The following is a 16,793-nucleotide window of genomic DNA, read 5'->3' as shown; positions in this document are numbered from 1 at the left end:
AGAGTGCTTCTGGAGAAGGGTCTGTGGGGGAACTGGGGTCCTCAATTCTTGACTGGAGTTTTGCCTGGAAGGCAGCTTTAACTTCGGCTGACTGAAGGCTGCCAACCTGAAGCTTCCTCCGAGGGATACCTCCTCTCCTGGGTGTGGGTTTAAAGTGAAGACGGAGATTGCAGCGTACAAGACGATGATCTGTATGACATTCCGCACTGGGCACTACTCGGTTGTGTAAGACATCTTGAAGGTCTCTCTGGCGCACTAGAATGTAGTCAATAAGGTGCCAGTGCTTGGACTGTGGGTGCATCCAGGTTGTCTTCAGGCTGTTCTTTTGCTGAAAGATAGTGTTGGTGATGGTGAGCTGGTGCTCCGTGCAGAATTCTAGCAGGAGGCGCCCGTTATCATTGCCGTTGCCAATGCCGTGTTTGCCAAGTACTCCTTTCCAGGCTTCCAAGTCTTTACCTACTCTGGCATTGAAGTCGCCAAGGATGATCACCTTGTCCTCTGTAGGGGTCTTCCGTACGAGGTTGCGTAGATCAGCATAGAACTTGTTCTTTTCTGCAGGATCTGCTTGAAGGGTTGGGGCATACACACTGAAGAGTGTTGCATGCTGCTTGTTTTGAAGTGGGAGGCGCATGGACATGATGCGATCTGAGTGACCTGTTGGCAGGTTTTTGAGTTTGGAGGCAATGGAGTTCCTGACCATGAAGCCAACACCAGAAAGGCGGCTCTCAGCCTTTGAATTACCCAACCAGTAGAGGGTATAGCCAGCACCATGTTCTTGAAGACTACCTTCCTCAGGGAAACGGACCTCACTGAGAGCTGCTATGTCAATATTCAACCTGAGAAGTTCGTGGGCAACTAGAGCAGAGCGTCGTTCAGGGCAACCACTGTCCACTGTGTCAAGCATGGTTCTGATGTTCCAACACGCAAGCTTTAGTCTTTGCACACTTTGTGAGGCAGGTGCATGCCTTTTCTTTGTTGTTATTTTTCGACCGCAAGTAAGGATGCCCGTTGACCGTGGCTAGCCAACTGGGGTGGGGGAGACGAGCTTTGTTTAGGCCACCTTTTCTAGGCCCCTCTCCGTGTGGAGCAAGCAGTGCTGTCTCTAGATAAGGCTGCTTGGTCGTTCAGGGTGCTGCCGAAAGATGCTTTTGTCTCCGGGTCAGCATCAGGCGACCAATACCCTGAACCGCCTACATGCAGGATCGGGACTGCGGCTTCCAGTGTCATCTTCCACCTGCCGTTTCGCCCCTTGCCCATCGCTGCAGGACTTGGTGTGTTGTGGGTTGTGGATGTGGATATGCCCTTCAGGCCTGCGCAGAGGAATTTTTAGGTGAAGCACAGTGTGCGCGGTACTGGCTCCACCCTTTCACCTTGGGGTCATCTGCCATGGCCCAGTAAGCCGGGACGCCAGCAGCGAGTCCTCCAGGTGGTAGGTGTTACATTAACGAGCTCTATCTGCCCAGGTTTGATGTTAGAGTTTTCCTTCTCTTGGCTGGCGAGGTTGGTGAGCCCAGCCTGCCCATCCGGTTATACCGCCGGGCATTCGGTCGCACCATGACATGGCAAACTCTGTGAGAAACGGGGGGGACCAGCGGGAAGGTGTTGCCACGGATGCAGTAATGCAGGAGAGGCCATTGCAGTGACCATCTGCCAGGCATAGCCGGACAGTGACCATGCGGCGTTCACTACACCAGGAAGGAGAGGCTATGTATTGCGCATACACTTTCCCTGAGCTTTGGTTGTGCCCAGTTTCCGCTTTGGCTGTTTATTTGGCAGTTCGGAGGACCAAGGATGGGTTTTTGTTTTGTCACCTTAACAGCAGTCCTCTGACAAAGCATCAGTTTTGGGCTGTGACTTTCTGGGCTTTAGCTAAGCTGGGGTTGTCTGAGGTGCGGTTTGTTACCCACTCCTTTAGAATTGGGACAACATCTACAGTTGCTGCCCTGGATATCCTTCTTCCTCCATTCAGCGCCTGGGCTGTTGGCGGTCATCGGCTTATAAATTTTATGTTCGTCCTCTGCTCAGTTCCTAGCTTCGTTATTTGTAATTGAGATGTTATGGCTCTTGTTTCTAGTTTGACTGGGTTTTTTTTCTTTTTAGATGCTGTTGTTCCTGGCCAGAGGAGCCAAGTTCTTGTCTGTGGACACAGCTATGTGTTTTGGCCCGCACAGAGAACTTCGGTCGGCTCTCAGCTGGGACTCAGCCAATATGTTACTGTCAAATGGCGACACTGCTGGGGTCTTCAGTGGCCTGGTCTGCTGCCATTGTTATTTCATTTGAATGCGGGCCCTCCTCCTGAGTTTTTAACCATCCACCTGGGAGGGAATGATCTAGGGCTAGTAAAAGGCAAGGCTTTGGTCTTGCAGGCCCATGAGGATTTTTGGCACATTAGGGAGAGATGGCCGGAGACCACTATAATTTGGTCAGCCATGATCCCCCGCCTTGTTTGGTGTAGTGCTTGGGACCCTGCAGGTATAGAGAGGGCCCATTATAAAGCTAACAAAGAAATTAGGAAGGCCCCACCCGGATATTTCTATGAAATTTCCTGACCTCTACAGAGGGGATAGGGTGCATCTCTCTGAAAAAGGTAACATGCTTTTCTTGAGAGATCTCCGGCAAGGGCTGCGGGTGGCCTTGTGCCTCCTGGTGGGTGCTAAGCCCTAAGTAGAGACTTGGCCTTAGTAGTCACTGCCAGTCTGAGAAGACAATACTGACTTTGATGGACCCAGGGTCTGATTCAGTATAAGGCAGCTTCATATGTTCATAGTGGCAGGTTGTTAATGGGTTTATGGTTCTATGTGGCTAGGGGAGGACCAGAAATCATCCCCCTTTTGGAAAGTTAGGGGTCTGGCAGGATCAACTTTAGGGTTTGATGACCATCCTGGAGGCTCAACTAGAGGGTGCCTTCCATTGAGATGTGCGTCTGTTGGTCGGGCCCTCTGGGGTTTGCCTCCTTGCTGGGCTGGCTGAGTCTCTTGCCCGCTAATGGCAGGGGAGCAGTCTGTTGAGACCCCTGGCTCTGACCAGGTCGCAGTTCTTGTTGCCCTTGCTATTTATTGTTATACCTAATAAAGTGGCCCTTAGTTATACCAATACCTTGTGTCCGACTCTTCATTCCGACTTGGGAGGTAATTCGTTTCTAGCAGCCAGCAGCACGCTGCTAGGCTGCTGGAACGTCTTTGCCTCCCTGGGAGGAAAGGGAGGACTTTTGCAGCCCATTGGCATGCTTTTGAAGAGGCGAGGCATGCTGTGATAGCAGCAGCACCATCTGCTCCCTACCTCAGTCTCCAGGCTGAGATCGGCCCTTCCTTCCGCCCTGTTTGTTATGCAGGCAAGTGCTGGTCGCCTCTTGGTTTGGGGGGCTGAGTAGGAATTTCTTGCTCCCCAGCTGATTGGCAGTTTGCTGGGGTGTTTTTTCACCTGCCCTACATAGCACGTCAGTGGATTGGGGATTTGACTATAGGGAGGTGCTGTTAAATACCTTGGTCACTTTAGTTTGGCAGGTTGTTAATGGGTTTATGGTTCTATGTGGCTAGGGGAGGACCAGAAAGCATCCCCCTTTTGGGGAGTTAGGGGTCTGGCAGGATCAACCTTAGGGTTTGATGACCTGGGGTGTGAGAATGCAGACCGTCCTGGAGGTTCGACTAGAGGGTGCCTTCCATTGAGATGTGCGTCTGGTGGTCAGGCCCTCTGGGGCTTGCCTCCATGCTGGGCTGGCCTGGCGGGAGCTGTGCCACACAGCTCCTGCTGGGGGGCTGGGTCTCTCGCCCACTAATGGCAGGGGAGCGGTCTGTTGAGACCCCTGGCCCTGACCAGGTTGCAGTTCTTGTTGTCCTTGCTGTTTATCATTATAATTAATAAAGTGGCCCTTAGTTATACCAATACTTTGTGTCCAACTCTTCATTCCGACTTTGGGGGCAAAACTGAAGCAAAGCATAAGCATTGACATGACACATTACATAGTACAATTTTACTTACAGCAAGCTATACACAACAGTACAGAGTGTGCGGAGCCTGGTGGGGTCCATCTGACTCTCTTAAGAGTCTGGAAATTACAGTGGGGCCAATATTATTGCAGGAGAGGCAAGTTCATGCAGTTGCAAAAATCTTTTCTTTAAAATGTTTTTTCTTCATTTACCCCCAAAAATGGCTCCCTACCTTGACTCAGCAAATCTGACCATATAGATCTGGCCATAATGATTTCAAGACTAGACTATTTTAATGAACTCTGCATGGGTCTTTCCTTGAAATCATCTTGGGAGTTTCAGTAGTTGGTCAGAATTTTGCAGTTGGGTTACAATGGGGAGCTAGGCAGAGTATGTGTGTTATGTCTGTGGTGCATTGACTATCAGTTGCAGCATTCAATTCAAAGTATTGGTTATCACCTCCAGAGCCCTTTTGGACTTGGACCTTCATAACTATAGGACCTGCTATATTATTCCACAATAGCTTCACTCATCTGAGCCAAGCCTTCTCAAGCTGCCACTCTACAAATGAGTAAGATTGACAGCTGCCCACAGATGTCCTTTGCTGACTGTGCTCCAATATTGTGAAGTGGTCTGACTGAGGAAGTCTCTGCGCTTCTATCATTCTGCTCCTGTTTATTGTATGTATTATACTTTTCTTATGGCATTGTTTTCTAGTTTTGTGATTCCATTTTGCACAGTTTATGATATATCATGTCAGGTTACTTTTTTCCATTTCTGCTATTTTTATTTTTTGTGATTCTGGTCTTATTGCATTGTTTGTTGGAATCCTGATGCTATCTGATTATATTGTCTTACCCTGTGTAATCTGCTTTGACTCTCAGCAAGAAAGGCAAGAAGGGTTAGCTTGGCTTTCACAAAAGCTTTAGAGAAAAAAAATCTGGCAACCGTTTAACATAGGGCATTGCTCAAGCTTAGTCAGGCAGACTCAGGAATAATAAAGCTCCATTGTTTCCAGGGCAAAGATTCAGACACTTTTTCCTGCACTCTATCTAACCTGTGAGCTGGTTCTGGGACTACAGAGTTCCCTGGAGACTTAAAAAAAATTCAACCTGTGGGTTGTTTTTTGCACAGTTCTGTCTGTTCTGACTTAGTTTAGGATATTGGAGCGGGGGGGGGGGGGGGCTAAAGAAACACTTTCAATTCTTGTAAGGCTTTCTTAGCTGTTTGAAATGGCCTCCTTTATTGAACATGCACATTTCAACACAAAAATCGAAACTCACGAAAATTCTGTTCAGCTCTAATAAATTTAAGATGCAAGCTGCAACACAGTGAAATAGACATGTATTCCAGCAACTCAAATCCCTGTCCAACATCATCTTTGTTTCTGAAGTCTGATTAGTTAACATATTCTATCACCTTGGGAAGAAAGCTGAGGTAAGCGGCTTAATTTATAGATGGATGGAGCAAACTTATTTAAAAATTCTCACTATGTTATCATGAATCATGTAGGCCTATTAAACTAATTGCTAAGTAAATTTAAGCGGTATTACAGTAGAATTCAGAGAATTTATCATCAATCTAAAAAGCTCTTTGGTGGTCTCATGCTGCCCCCCACAGATATGTCTCAGAACATTCATTATGCCATAATTACAAAGTCTCTTTGAAGAGGCTAAAAATCCCAAGACTCCTCTCATCAATTATTTTCACCTGTTAATTCATTTTGTGTGAGGTAATAACCTCCGCATAATAACAAATGTGCAAGTACTCCGATTTTGCAATTAAAAGCAGCAGGGCTCCTATTTTGATCATACAGACTGTGACATCCATCATAGAAAACAATTTGGGCCTAGCAGGATGACAGATGCCACACTGATGGCTCTACTAACTAACTGCCTGTCCTGGTAAAAAAAAAAAAATGGCCCAGCTTCAGCCGGCAGCTGCAAGCTATCTGATAGCTTCTGACCAGACAGCGGGGGGAAAGCCTGCAGTGAGTAAATTACTGAAAAGTAATTTTACTTCACAAAATGAGGATTTGGGAGCTATAGATGTATGCATTCCAGTGGCTGGTGTAATTTGGAAACAAATAGCCCTTTTCATTTGAAAATGACTAGAATCACTGTTAGCATTCAAAGAGTATTGCTTCTCTCTGCTTTGTGCATTTTTTTGAAACCTGGAACAAAGCAACAAGAGGGGAGGAAAACAACCTTAAACCCTACAGTGAAATAGTCATTATTTCTTTCCTTTCACATCTTATTAGCTGCAGAAAGCATGGCGGTTATCTCTGCTTTCTTTGGCTAAATCTGCACTAGTGGGATTTCTTCCAACCTACAGACAGGTGCCTAAATAATAGAAGAGTGCTCATTTTAGCCTTTCACTTTGTATCAAGGCTGAGCGAGTTCTGCCTTGGGAGTGATCCCACCAAGCTTTAGTGATATCTATGCCCCCAACTTCATCTTTGGAGAAATCACTTGCACAGACTATGGCAGCTGGCAATTCATTAGATCTGGATCAGATTTACCGATAATATAATCTGATTGTTAAGAGTTGGTCGTAGAAAAAAAATGCTATTGTCCTGAATGAGCATAGAGTACTACATACAAGCTAACAGGAATCCAGATGTTTAAAAACAATTAAAACTATTTCCTTTGTACACTTGGAGCCCATGGCTGTTTTGCTTCATGCCCATTTAGATGCAAGCACTTGCTTTTGAAATAATTGGGCTCTGAAGGTTGCAAACCGTGTAGGAGTACACAGGTCTTAGTGTTCAAACATGCATCTCTTCTCTTTCCTCAGAAAACAATTTTTTTCAGCATTAAAAGCTTTACCAGCAAAATCCTTAAATAATATAAAATGTTGTAAACTAAAAGTATAGGTAGAAACATCTTTGCAGTTACAGACTTTGATGTTTCTTTATTCACTGAATTGTTTATATATGTACAGTTCAGATGTGCTACACAATTACATGTGACTGTATATTCACATGTAAACCACACACTCACACATGCACACAGAGCACAACATTTATAACCCTCACTGAAATATTTCATCAAAGTCTAATTACTTTTAGTCTTAAAGCTCCCTTTGTATTTAATCCTCCTGATGTAAAACTGAGGAGCTAAGATCGTTAAACATGAATCAGCCACCAGGCAAAATAAATATAAGATATGAGCTACAGAGGAAAACAAAAGCTGGAAATTATAATGTATCATAAAGATGTAGCTTTTGGATTTAATCACTGGAATCTCAGACGAGGCAACAACAATAACAAAAACAGATCAGTGGAGGGCAGGAGGTTAAGTGTAGTGCCGACTTTGCTTAGTTGGACCTTAAGATGGGGAGATAGCCCTGTTTATGTCATCTTCAGATTACAATGCTTATCACTGTATACTTGCCTCCCACATTCTTAGCATACATAAACTGCATTCTCTTACTTGGAAAATAAAAAAGCTACAGATTCACAGTACTGAAGTTGTAAACCCTGTCCAGAGGATGAATGGCTAGAAAGAGAGAGGCAGAAATGTGGAGCTAGTGAAAATGCATCCCTGCAATACACCTGAATATCCCTCCCCACAACACACATTTTCCCCCTTCTTACTGTACTGAAATGTTAAGACCTTTTTTAGATGTTTTCCAGGGATAAGACAGAGTTCCTGCATTCAAAGAGGCCCATTGTTTTCAAGCTCTCTCTCTCTGTGCCTACAAGTTAACATCTTGTATATTAGAAACGTCCACATTAGTAACTGTGAGAGTCATTGCTGCACAAGGCCATTTATGAGGTTAGGTGGTGATAAAAAACAAACAAAAGAGGAGAATGTAAATGAGCAAATTAAAATTATCCTTCTTAGATCTCCTTTTTTCATACAATGCCAGTAGTCCTTGCTCTTTGCGCTCACGTTCCTACAATAACTAATGTTCAGTGGCCATCAACAAATTACAACTCATGACACTTTTGCTGTGGCGGTATTAAGTCCAAAGTCTACTGAGAAAATATATGTTTTTTATTACCAAATTGTTCTTGTTTACAATTCTAATATCCTCTTCATTATCTACTTTTCCAGACATTTTAGGCAGTTCTGAAGACCTGGGGCAGCACTAGTCCTGTCATAAAGAGAAATTAATGTTGTTAAAGATGGCCTAGCTGCCCTCTGGGACAGCTGAAGATGTGAAAAATATAAGGTTCTGTTTTAAAGATGAAAATGATTAAAGGCACAGGCACCTTGCTCTTAGTGGAGCCACTAAAACTTTTAATAAAATACTTCAGCACAGGAGGGGGAGGGAAAAAAGCCGCTTTACTTGTTCCTACTGTAAGTCTGAAGGGGTAAAAAAGGCAACTTTGTTCTATAAGAAGAGGCTTGCTTTAAGGTCTAATAAGCGTAACAAGGACTTCATCATTATAAAGAACCCTATTCGTCTCAGCAACAGCTCACTTAATAAAGACTGGATGATAGAAAAACCACTGAAGCTGTCTCCAAATAGCCAGTAAGCTAATTAGGTGCATTGTAACAGGTAGCTTTTACACAAAAAAAGGGGAGTGGGAGGGGGGCTTAAGCCAGCTTGCAGCAAATGCTAAAGAACATTGTAGCTGATGTACAGTAGTTATTGAATCCTCTTCAAGACTGTTACTGCTGCCACAGGTTTATAAGCTTAGACACCTCAAGCCCCTTAGAGAAGCTAAGAATAGGCTTTCATGGAAGGAAGAAAAACATAAGGCAGATACAGAGATTGTGAACTTTAGGGGCCTGGACCAAAGGCACTGTTTGGGAGGGGGACAGTAGAGCTATTTGGAGGGAAATGGCAGCAACCAGAAAAGAGAAGAGCCTAACCTTTGTCTTGGCATGGCGATGGAACAATGCAGATTGGCACTCACCTTCATAATATTGTCCTCCTCCATCATTTTTACTGATCCACTGAAGGTTAGAGGATTTGCCCTGAAGGCAGAAAGTTTAAACCGCACACCCTGTGTGCTCCAATTATGGGACATTCGTTATATACAGAAGAAGTGTGAGAAGGTACCATTCACTACTGAAGAATAATGTGGACGAAGGAAGTAAGGGTGCCTATGTACTGATCTCATTTATGATATGATTTCTGATAAGGATATCAAGCAGGAAGACAGTAGTCCTTTTCAGGCATTATGTATCTGCTGCTCTTGCTAGGAGAACATGGTATGCACCAATTGCCATTTTATATGAAATGTGCAATGCATGTATATTCCATATAAAGGTATGTGTTTGTATATACTGAAGCTGCACACAATACCGCCAGGGCTTTTTTGAGCAGGAACACAGTTTTAGCTGGCTTGGCATCCTGGGGTGTGGCCTAATATGCAAATGAGTTTCTGCTAGGCTTTTTCAACAAAAAAACCTGTGTGAAACAATTATGATGTCTGGGGTGTGGCCTAATATGCAAATGAGTTCCTACTGGGCCATTTCTCATTTTTTTAAAAAAAATTCTGAATACCACATTGTCCTTTTGACACTAAAAAAATACATAATGGTAGGATAGCATGCTCTCCCAGTACACAAGATAGAAGTGGCAGAAACATGATGCCTGAAAAGGGTTCTTTCTATCCCAGAACGCAGCAGAAGAGGCCCTGAAAAAGTGTCAGGTCCAAACTGTGGCTGTCTCAACTGCCTTTCCACTTTGCTTACATTACTATTTACACTTTTTAAAATCTATAGCTGATCCAAACAACCTGCAATGGTAACCTACTGAATTATTCAGAATATTTTAAATGCTTTATATTATTATTGTTGTTGTTATTGTTATTATATAAAATTTAACATAATTGAATTAAAGTTTTTATGTCTCTTAAGTGGGGAGCATTTTACCATCTGAAAGACAGTGCAGCTTCAGGCCCATATCTTTGCAGAAGTTTATGTCCTTCAAAGCATGTGTTGTTGTTAACCATTCTATGTAACCTCCCTTTTAAATAATCCTACTTTTGATTAATAGCATCAGAGAATAAGATCGTGATGTAAAGCTAATTGTATGCAGTAGTCATCTACCTATATGCTCTTGCACCTGACTAATCACCTTGACACCTATCATTGTTGGCACTGACAAACTGATTGTGCTGTAATCCAGCAATGGGGCTCAGTTAACACCAACTGCTATTCTCCATTGGCCATCCTGGCTGATGGTAGAGAAGCCACCAAATTACCTCAGCAAAGGATCTGTCATACCTGCTGATGATAGAATGAACAACTGCCAAAGAAAAGGGAAGGCCCAAGCATAATTTGGTTGCAACCACCAGAGTGTCAACTGCTTGCAAATGAGAGGCAGTGCCATCCCTCAGGTTTCTAAATTGCACTGAAGCAACTTTGATTTGTGTTAACCTTCCTTAAGCATATTATTGGAATGATGGAACATGAATCAAACAAGCACACTATGCATACAACCTTGATTCCTGGATCCAACCGGCCAGAATACTTGGATGTACAACACCTTGGTGGATAAGGTAAATCAGAAGGATACAGAGGTAAATCAGTTGGATCCTTGGTGGGATGAGGAAAATCAATGGGATATGGAGATTCCTGGATATAAGTTATATGAGAAGGATAGGGAGGAAAGGATTGGAGGTGAAGTGGCTCTGTATGTTAAATGGGTAGGGCTTTTTTCCTGGAGGAATGCAGTGGAACAGAGTTCTGGAATCTCTTTGTGGAAACAAAATTCTCAAACATGTGCGAAAGTTCATGAGGGGCACTTAGGGCTTCCAAGCCCCTGGTCCAGATGGGGTTTCCCCCGCCCTGGAGGTTCCCAACCCACTGGCTCACAGTGTGTCGGTGGGGAGAACCTCCCAACATCATCAGTGCGATGACATCACCTGGAAGTGACATCATCATGCCGGCGACATCCCCACATGGCCGCTCTAGGCTTTTCCAGGGAAACTCTATGGTTGTTTTTTTCCAGACGCTCTAGCCATTTGGGAGGGAAAACTCTATGGTACAATAGGTATGGTACAAGAGCATCTGGGAAAACTATAGAATTTCCCCAGAAATTGCTAGAGCGGCTGCACAGGGATATCACTGGTGCAATGACATCACTTCTAGGTGACGTCACTGTGTCGTGCCTATGCAGAGCGCACGCGTGAAAGTCCCCCGCTGACCAACACTGGGGACTTGGCAACCCTAGGGGCACTCACTGTGTTTCTTCATTTCCTTCTTGAGAATTCTAGCACCTCTTTTTCCAGAGAAAAAGCCCTCTAGATGGACATGTAGTTCAGTAAGATTGAGAATATAAAAGAAATAATTTGTCTACAAAAATACTATGGGTAGAAATCCTGTGTCCAAAAGGAGTTTGCTATCACCCACCAGATCAAAGGTTAGAGGATGATTTACAAATTGAAAATGTATTAAGAACAGCAGCTAGACAAAGTAATGTAATGTGCTGTAATGGGTGATTTTAACTAACCACATATTGATTGGGTCAATGTGTGTTCAATTCAGGAGAATTGGGTTTCTAGATATTCTCATTGACTGTGCCATGGAACAGATAGTCACAGAACCTACCAGGGAGAGGTGATCCTGAACGTGGTCCTAAGTAATGCCCAAAGACATGGAGAGAGTTGTAAATGTGATAGTACTGGCTGGAAACAGTGACCATAACATTATTTTGAACATAGTTTCCCCAAAAGACCAACACAACCACTTTTAACAAATGAGAGAGCTTGTGAAGAAGAAACTGAAAGGAAAGGTAAGGAGGGTCAATTCCCTTTGAGAAGCTTGGAGACTATTTAAAACTACATCCTAGAAACTAAGATAAAATGTATAGTGCAGGTTAGGAAAGGTACAAATAGGTACTTTAAAAGGCCTGGATGGTTAACTAACAAAGTGCAGGAAGCAGTAAAAGGTAAGAAGGATTCCTTTAAAGGGTGGAAGGCTAGTCTGAGTGAGGTAAATAAAAGGGAGCACAGGCAGTGGCAAATAAAAAGCAAGTTGGTGATCAAACAAGCAGTGGCAAATAAAATGTAAGTTGGTTATCAAACAGGTAAAAAATTTCAAGACCAACAATAAAAAGTCTTCAAATATATTAATGGCAGAAAGACAGTCGGGGAGGCAGTGGGGCCTTTAGATGACTAAGGATCAAAGGATTACTAAAGGATGACAGGGAAATGACAGAGAAGCTGAATGCCTTTTTCTGCCTCTGTCTTTACTGTGGAAGATGGGAGGTGCCTGCCTACTCCAGAACTGCTGATTTCAGAAGGGAGTGTTGAAAGACCTGAGACAGATTGAGGTGACAAGAGAAAAGGTCCTACAACTGATGGACAAATTAAAAATGGACAAATCACAAGGCCCTGATGGCATACATCCAAGAGTTCTGAAAGAACTGAAATGTAAACTTTTGAATCTCCTGACAAAATATGCAATCTATCATTAAAGTCTGCTTCCATTCCTGAAGACTAGAAGATAGCTAATGTAACCCCCATCTTAAAAAAAGGTTCCAGATCTGGGAAATTACAGGCTGGTCAGTCTAATGTTGATGCTGGGTAAGATGGAATTAGTAGACACATTGATTATTTTTTTATTATTTATCTTTTATTAAATTTTATATATGTTACAATGAACAAATAATTAATTTACATACATCAAAACAGACCACTCATCAAACACCCAGTAACCCATCACCATAGTCACCTCTACTAATCTGTCTCTGCCTATTACCTCCCTAATCTCCAATGTTGCTCTCTGGTTGCCACCAGCCCCCACAGTACGAGAGTCATTTCATTTGCACTGTGATGCCCTTTATGTCCTTCTGCCCTAATCCAGTGCGCCCTAGACGGCCGTCAAAAAGGATGACCAAATTTCGTCAAACTGCTGAGATTGCATCAGACGTCGATAAACTATCCTTTCCTCTACTGCCAGTGCGAGCATTTCTTCTAACCAGAGACCTACAGTGCCTGAAAAATCTGTTCTCCACATCCGCATAATAATCCTCTTAGCCGTCATCAGTGCCCGATACCCCCACTGTCGCTGCGGGCGTGACAGTGCCCAAACTGACAGAAAATAGTTCAGCAAGATTTGAACATCGGTGAACTTATATTGTGTCCCAATCATACGATTCATCCAGACTAACACTCCTCCCCAAAATTCCACCAACGCCGGGCATGTCCAAAGCATATGACACAAACCCGCTTCAGCTGTTTGACACCGCCAGCACAACAATGAAGAGGAAAGATTATGTTTGTACAGACGGGCTGGGGTCCAATAAATTCGAAAATGAATTTTTTTTCTGGATTAGTATCAGACGCTGATCCTTAGAAACCTTCTGAATCGTCCTACTAATCATACTCCACTGAAATGGCAGAATGTTAACTTTTAGGTCATCAGCCCATTTTATCCACAATTCCTCAATTAGCTGTTGTTGTTGCATTCCAAACTGAAAGAGCGCATATAAGGCTTGTACCGGTTTGTCATGTTGTAAAACACGCCTTATTCTTACTAAAAGGGGCGGGGGATCCAGAGCAGCCAAAGCATTCGGTCCCAATAGCAGTGTTAAAGCTGTCTTCATTTGGCGATGTTGCAACCATTGATTAGGCTCAAGTCCATATTCATCTTGAAGTTCCGCGAAAGTCCAAAACACTTCTCTATTTGTGTCGCAGATATGATCTAAAGTGACAATCCCCTTTTCTGCATATCTTGTCCAAACCACTGGGTGTTCACCGACCTTTAATACTGGGTTGCCCCAGAGAGTCATAGCAGCATGTAAAAAGACATTAAAACCCTGCGCAGAGCTGCCAAATTCGTCTAGCAGCCTGAATCGGTGGAGGTAGGACATCGTCTCGACAGTGATTCGAGCCCAGTACTTCTAACGAAGACAGGGGGACAATTGATGCAGCCTCCAGAGCAACCCATTCTGGAGAGTCTCCTCCATCGGCCTGTCTCCATCTATTAGCCGATGCCAACAAATAGGCCTTGTGATAAGCACTTAAATCTGGTAAGCCAAACCCGCCTTGATCGGAGGAGAGTTGTAGCCATGCCAGAGAGAGACGCGGTCGCTTCCCTTCCCACAAAAAGTTCGCCACTAATGAGTTAAGTTCTCGAAATCATTTCTGTGGAATATACTGATGGAGGGCACAGAGAGCATAAAAGAAGCGCAGGAAGATAACCATAATCAAAGCATTAACTTTGCCCAACAGTGACAGCGGGATAGACCTCCATCGAACAAGATCAGACTTTGTCTTATCCATAAGTTTCCTAAAGTTCAAGCCCACTAAGTGCTGTATGGGATTAGCAATCCTAGATATTGAATAGATTCCTCCTGAAGTGCAAACCGCGATCCCACTGCGTCTGAAGTCATCCTTCTGCCCACTTGAAGTAGCTCCGTTTTCCCCCAATTCACTTTGTAGCCTGCGAGTTGGCTAAATTCATCAGTAAGTTTAATAATAGCTGGGATCGAAGAGTCTGGCTCGGTCACCATCAGAAGAGCATCGTCAGCATACAACAATATTTTGAATTCAGATGAGCGGTACTTCATTCCATATATGTCCTAGTAGACACATTGATGAACAAAAGCTATTGAGGAAGACTCAGCATGGGTTATGTAAGGGAAGATCTTGTATCACTAACCTGTTAGAGTTCTTTGAGATGGTGAACAAACATGTGGACAAACGTGACCCAATAGATGATGGTTTCTTAGATTTCCAGAAAGCTTTTGATAAAGTTCCTCATCAAAGGCTCCTAAGTAAACTCAGTAGTCATGGGGTAAGGGGACAAGTTCTCTTGTGGATTAAAAAAACTGGATTAAAAAAACAGGAAACAGAAAGTGAGTAATTTTTTTTTCTAATTCTATAATTTTTTATTTTGTTAAATAATTCAAAATTCCATATTACAGTAAATAAACATTTAAAATGTTACAGATACTGTCTGACTTACCTAAAAGAAATCCATATCCAAAATATAAATGTTTCATTGCTATACAAAGAAGAAATGGTACTTGTTAAATGAAGCAGTTTGTTTACATAACAACCTTAACATTATATTACTTTATTTAATGAAATAAAAATGTCTTGGTTCTTAAAGTTTTTAAAGTGAGGCATTTGAGAGGAATTACTCAATTTATCAGAAAGAGCATTTACCCATAACAACCATTTCTTCATCACACAGAGTGAGTATAAATGATCAGTTTTCACAATGGAAGGTGGTAAGCAGTGGGGTACCACAGGGCTCAGTACTGGGTCTGGTGCTTTTTAGTGGGACCAATGGGTGAATTCAATAAAAGTCTGCTTCCTATGTTTTACTATTCATCTCCAAATGCTATACAACAGAGGTTATTTCAAATGTCATTGGGAAAAAAGTTTCCTATTTCATCCAATTATTTGTTTTAAGAAAGCAAAATCTGAAGTCGAACCTCTTCTGCCACTTTCTGTATCTTGTTGGACTTTAATTGCACTAAAAAAAGCTCTCTGTAAAGGATCTTAAAGGGTCATACAAACATTTAAAGTTTGGTTCCAGTGTATCTGAGGACTTAGGTCTGATTCAAGATGAGAAGAAACAGAAGGATTAGAAGCTTAAAGAACAGATAAAAATAAGTTTGAAACAAGCTTACCTGATAAAAAGAGAAACAAGTCTGTCATGACCTTGCCACAGGGAAAAGAAGTGGTTTACCAAAGGTTTCTAGTAAAGCAAAGACAATGGACATTTTGAGACTGTGATCCATTTGCCACTTTAGCCTGCCACAATTTCAAATGTATCAGCGGTCACTAATGTATTTAGAAAGGGTGAGCTTTGATTTGTCTCTTAGAAGTGCCATCTGTTCTTAAAACAAATACTGGGCTGATTTAATATATTTTTATTTCTGCAAAATGGCATACTTAGCTTTATAGCACCTCAACTGCATGGTTCCATGATGTATAACCACAATAAAAGGCAGGAAGTATCAATATTCTACATTGCAGCAATACCAAACCTTAAAGAAAATAGCCAAAGCAAAACAGAGAAAGAAGAAAATGTCTCATTTAGGCAGTTATGCTCTTGGCTGATGTTTCTATTGACTTGGATTAATCAGCTACAGTTGTTGCATAAAAGTGAAAATGAGAACTATCCTTCTCCCTAGACTCTCTCACTTCACTTCCAATAACCACAGTGAGCTTGCCACAGTATTAACAGAAAAACATACAGTTCAAGGGAGTCTTATACTCTGAGATAAGATGATCCCGTGAGTCCTGCTTTTCTTATTTCACATTCAGTGCATAAACTTTGGTTATGTATCTTCACACATCATGGATTTTTCAGTGTCAAAGTTGCCTGTGTGCTGAGTTCTCCTCTGAAATAGTAAGCTAAAATTTTCCTGAATAACATGCTATATATTTATTTGCTTAGAGCACAACATTAAACTGCACACAAAATACTCTGAGGAGAGCACCAGGTTTGCATAAAAATCTGAAATTAAAAATGCGTTGAGAGATTAACACACACACCCCCCCCCCCCAAGAAAAACTAGAAATGCCTGTAACTTCAAAAACAAATGACTCCATAACCATTGTTAGGTCATCACACAAGTATTGCCAGCATTCAAGTCTTTGTTTCTGTCATAAAAGTTTACAGGTGGGGACTGATCCCTTTACAGGTCTATTTTAGCTTTTGAACATATGAACATATGAAGCTGCCTTATACTGAATCAGACCCCTGGTCCATCAAAGTCAGTATTGTCTTCTCAGACTGGCAGCGGCTCTCCAGGGTCTCAAGCTGAGGTTTTTCACACCTATTTGCCTGGACCCTTTTTTGGAGATGCCGGGGATTGAACCTGGGACCTTCTGCTTCCCACGCAGATGCTCTACCACTGAGCCACCGTTTTGAGAGAAGATTGTTCTGGGCCAAGTGCACCCATAACCATTGGATTACCTGACTTGTTTGACTTGCTACT

The sequence above is a fragment of the Heteronotia binoei genome, chromosome 7 (assembly GCF_032191835.1).
Source record: "Heteronotia binoei isolate CCM8104 ecotype False Entrance Well chromosome 7, APGP_CSIRO_Hbin_v1, whole genome shotgun sequence".
NCBI lineage: Eukaryota > Metazoa > Chordata > Lepidosauria > Squamata > Gekkonidae > Heteronotia > Heteronotia binoei.
The sequence above is the reverse complement of the archived record's forward strand: the minus strand, read 5'-3'. Positions refer to the sequence as shown.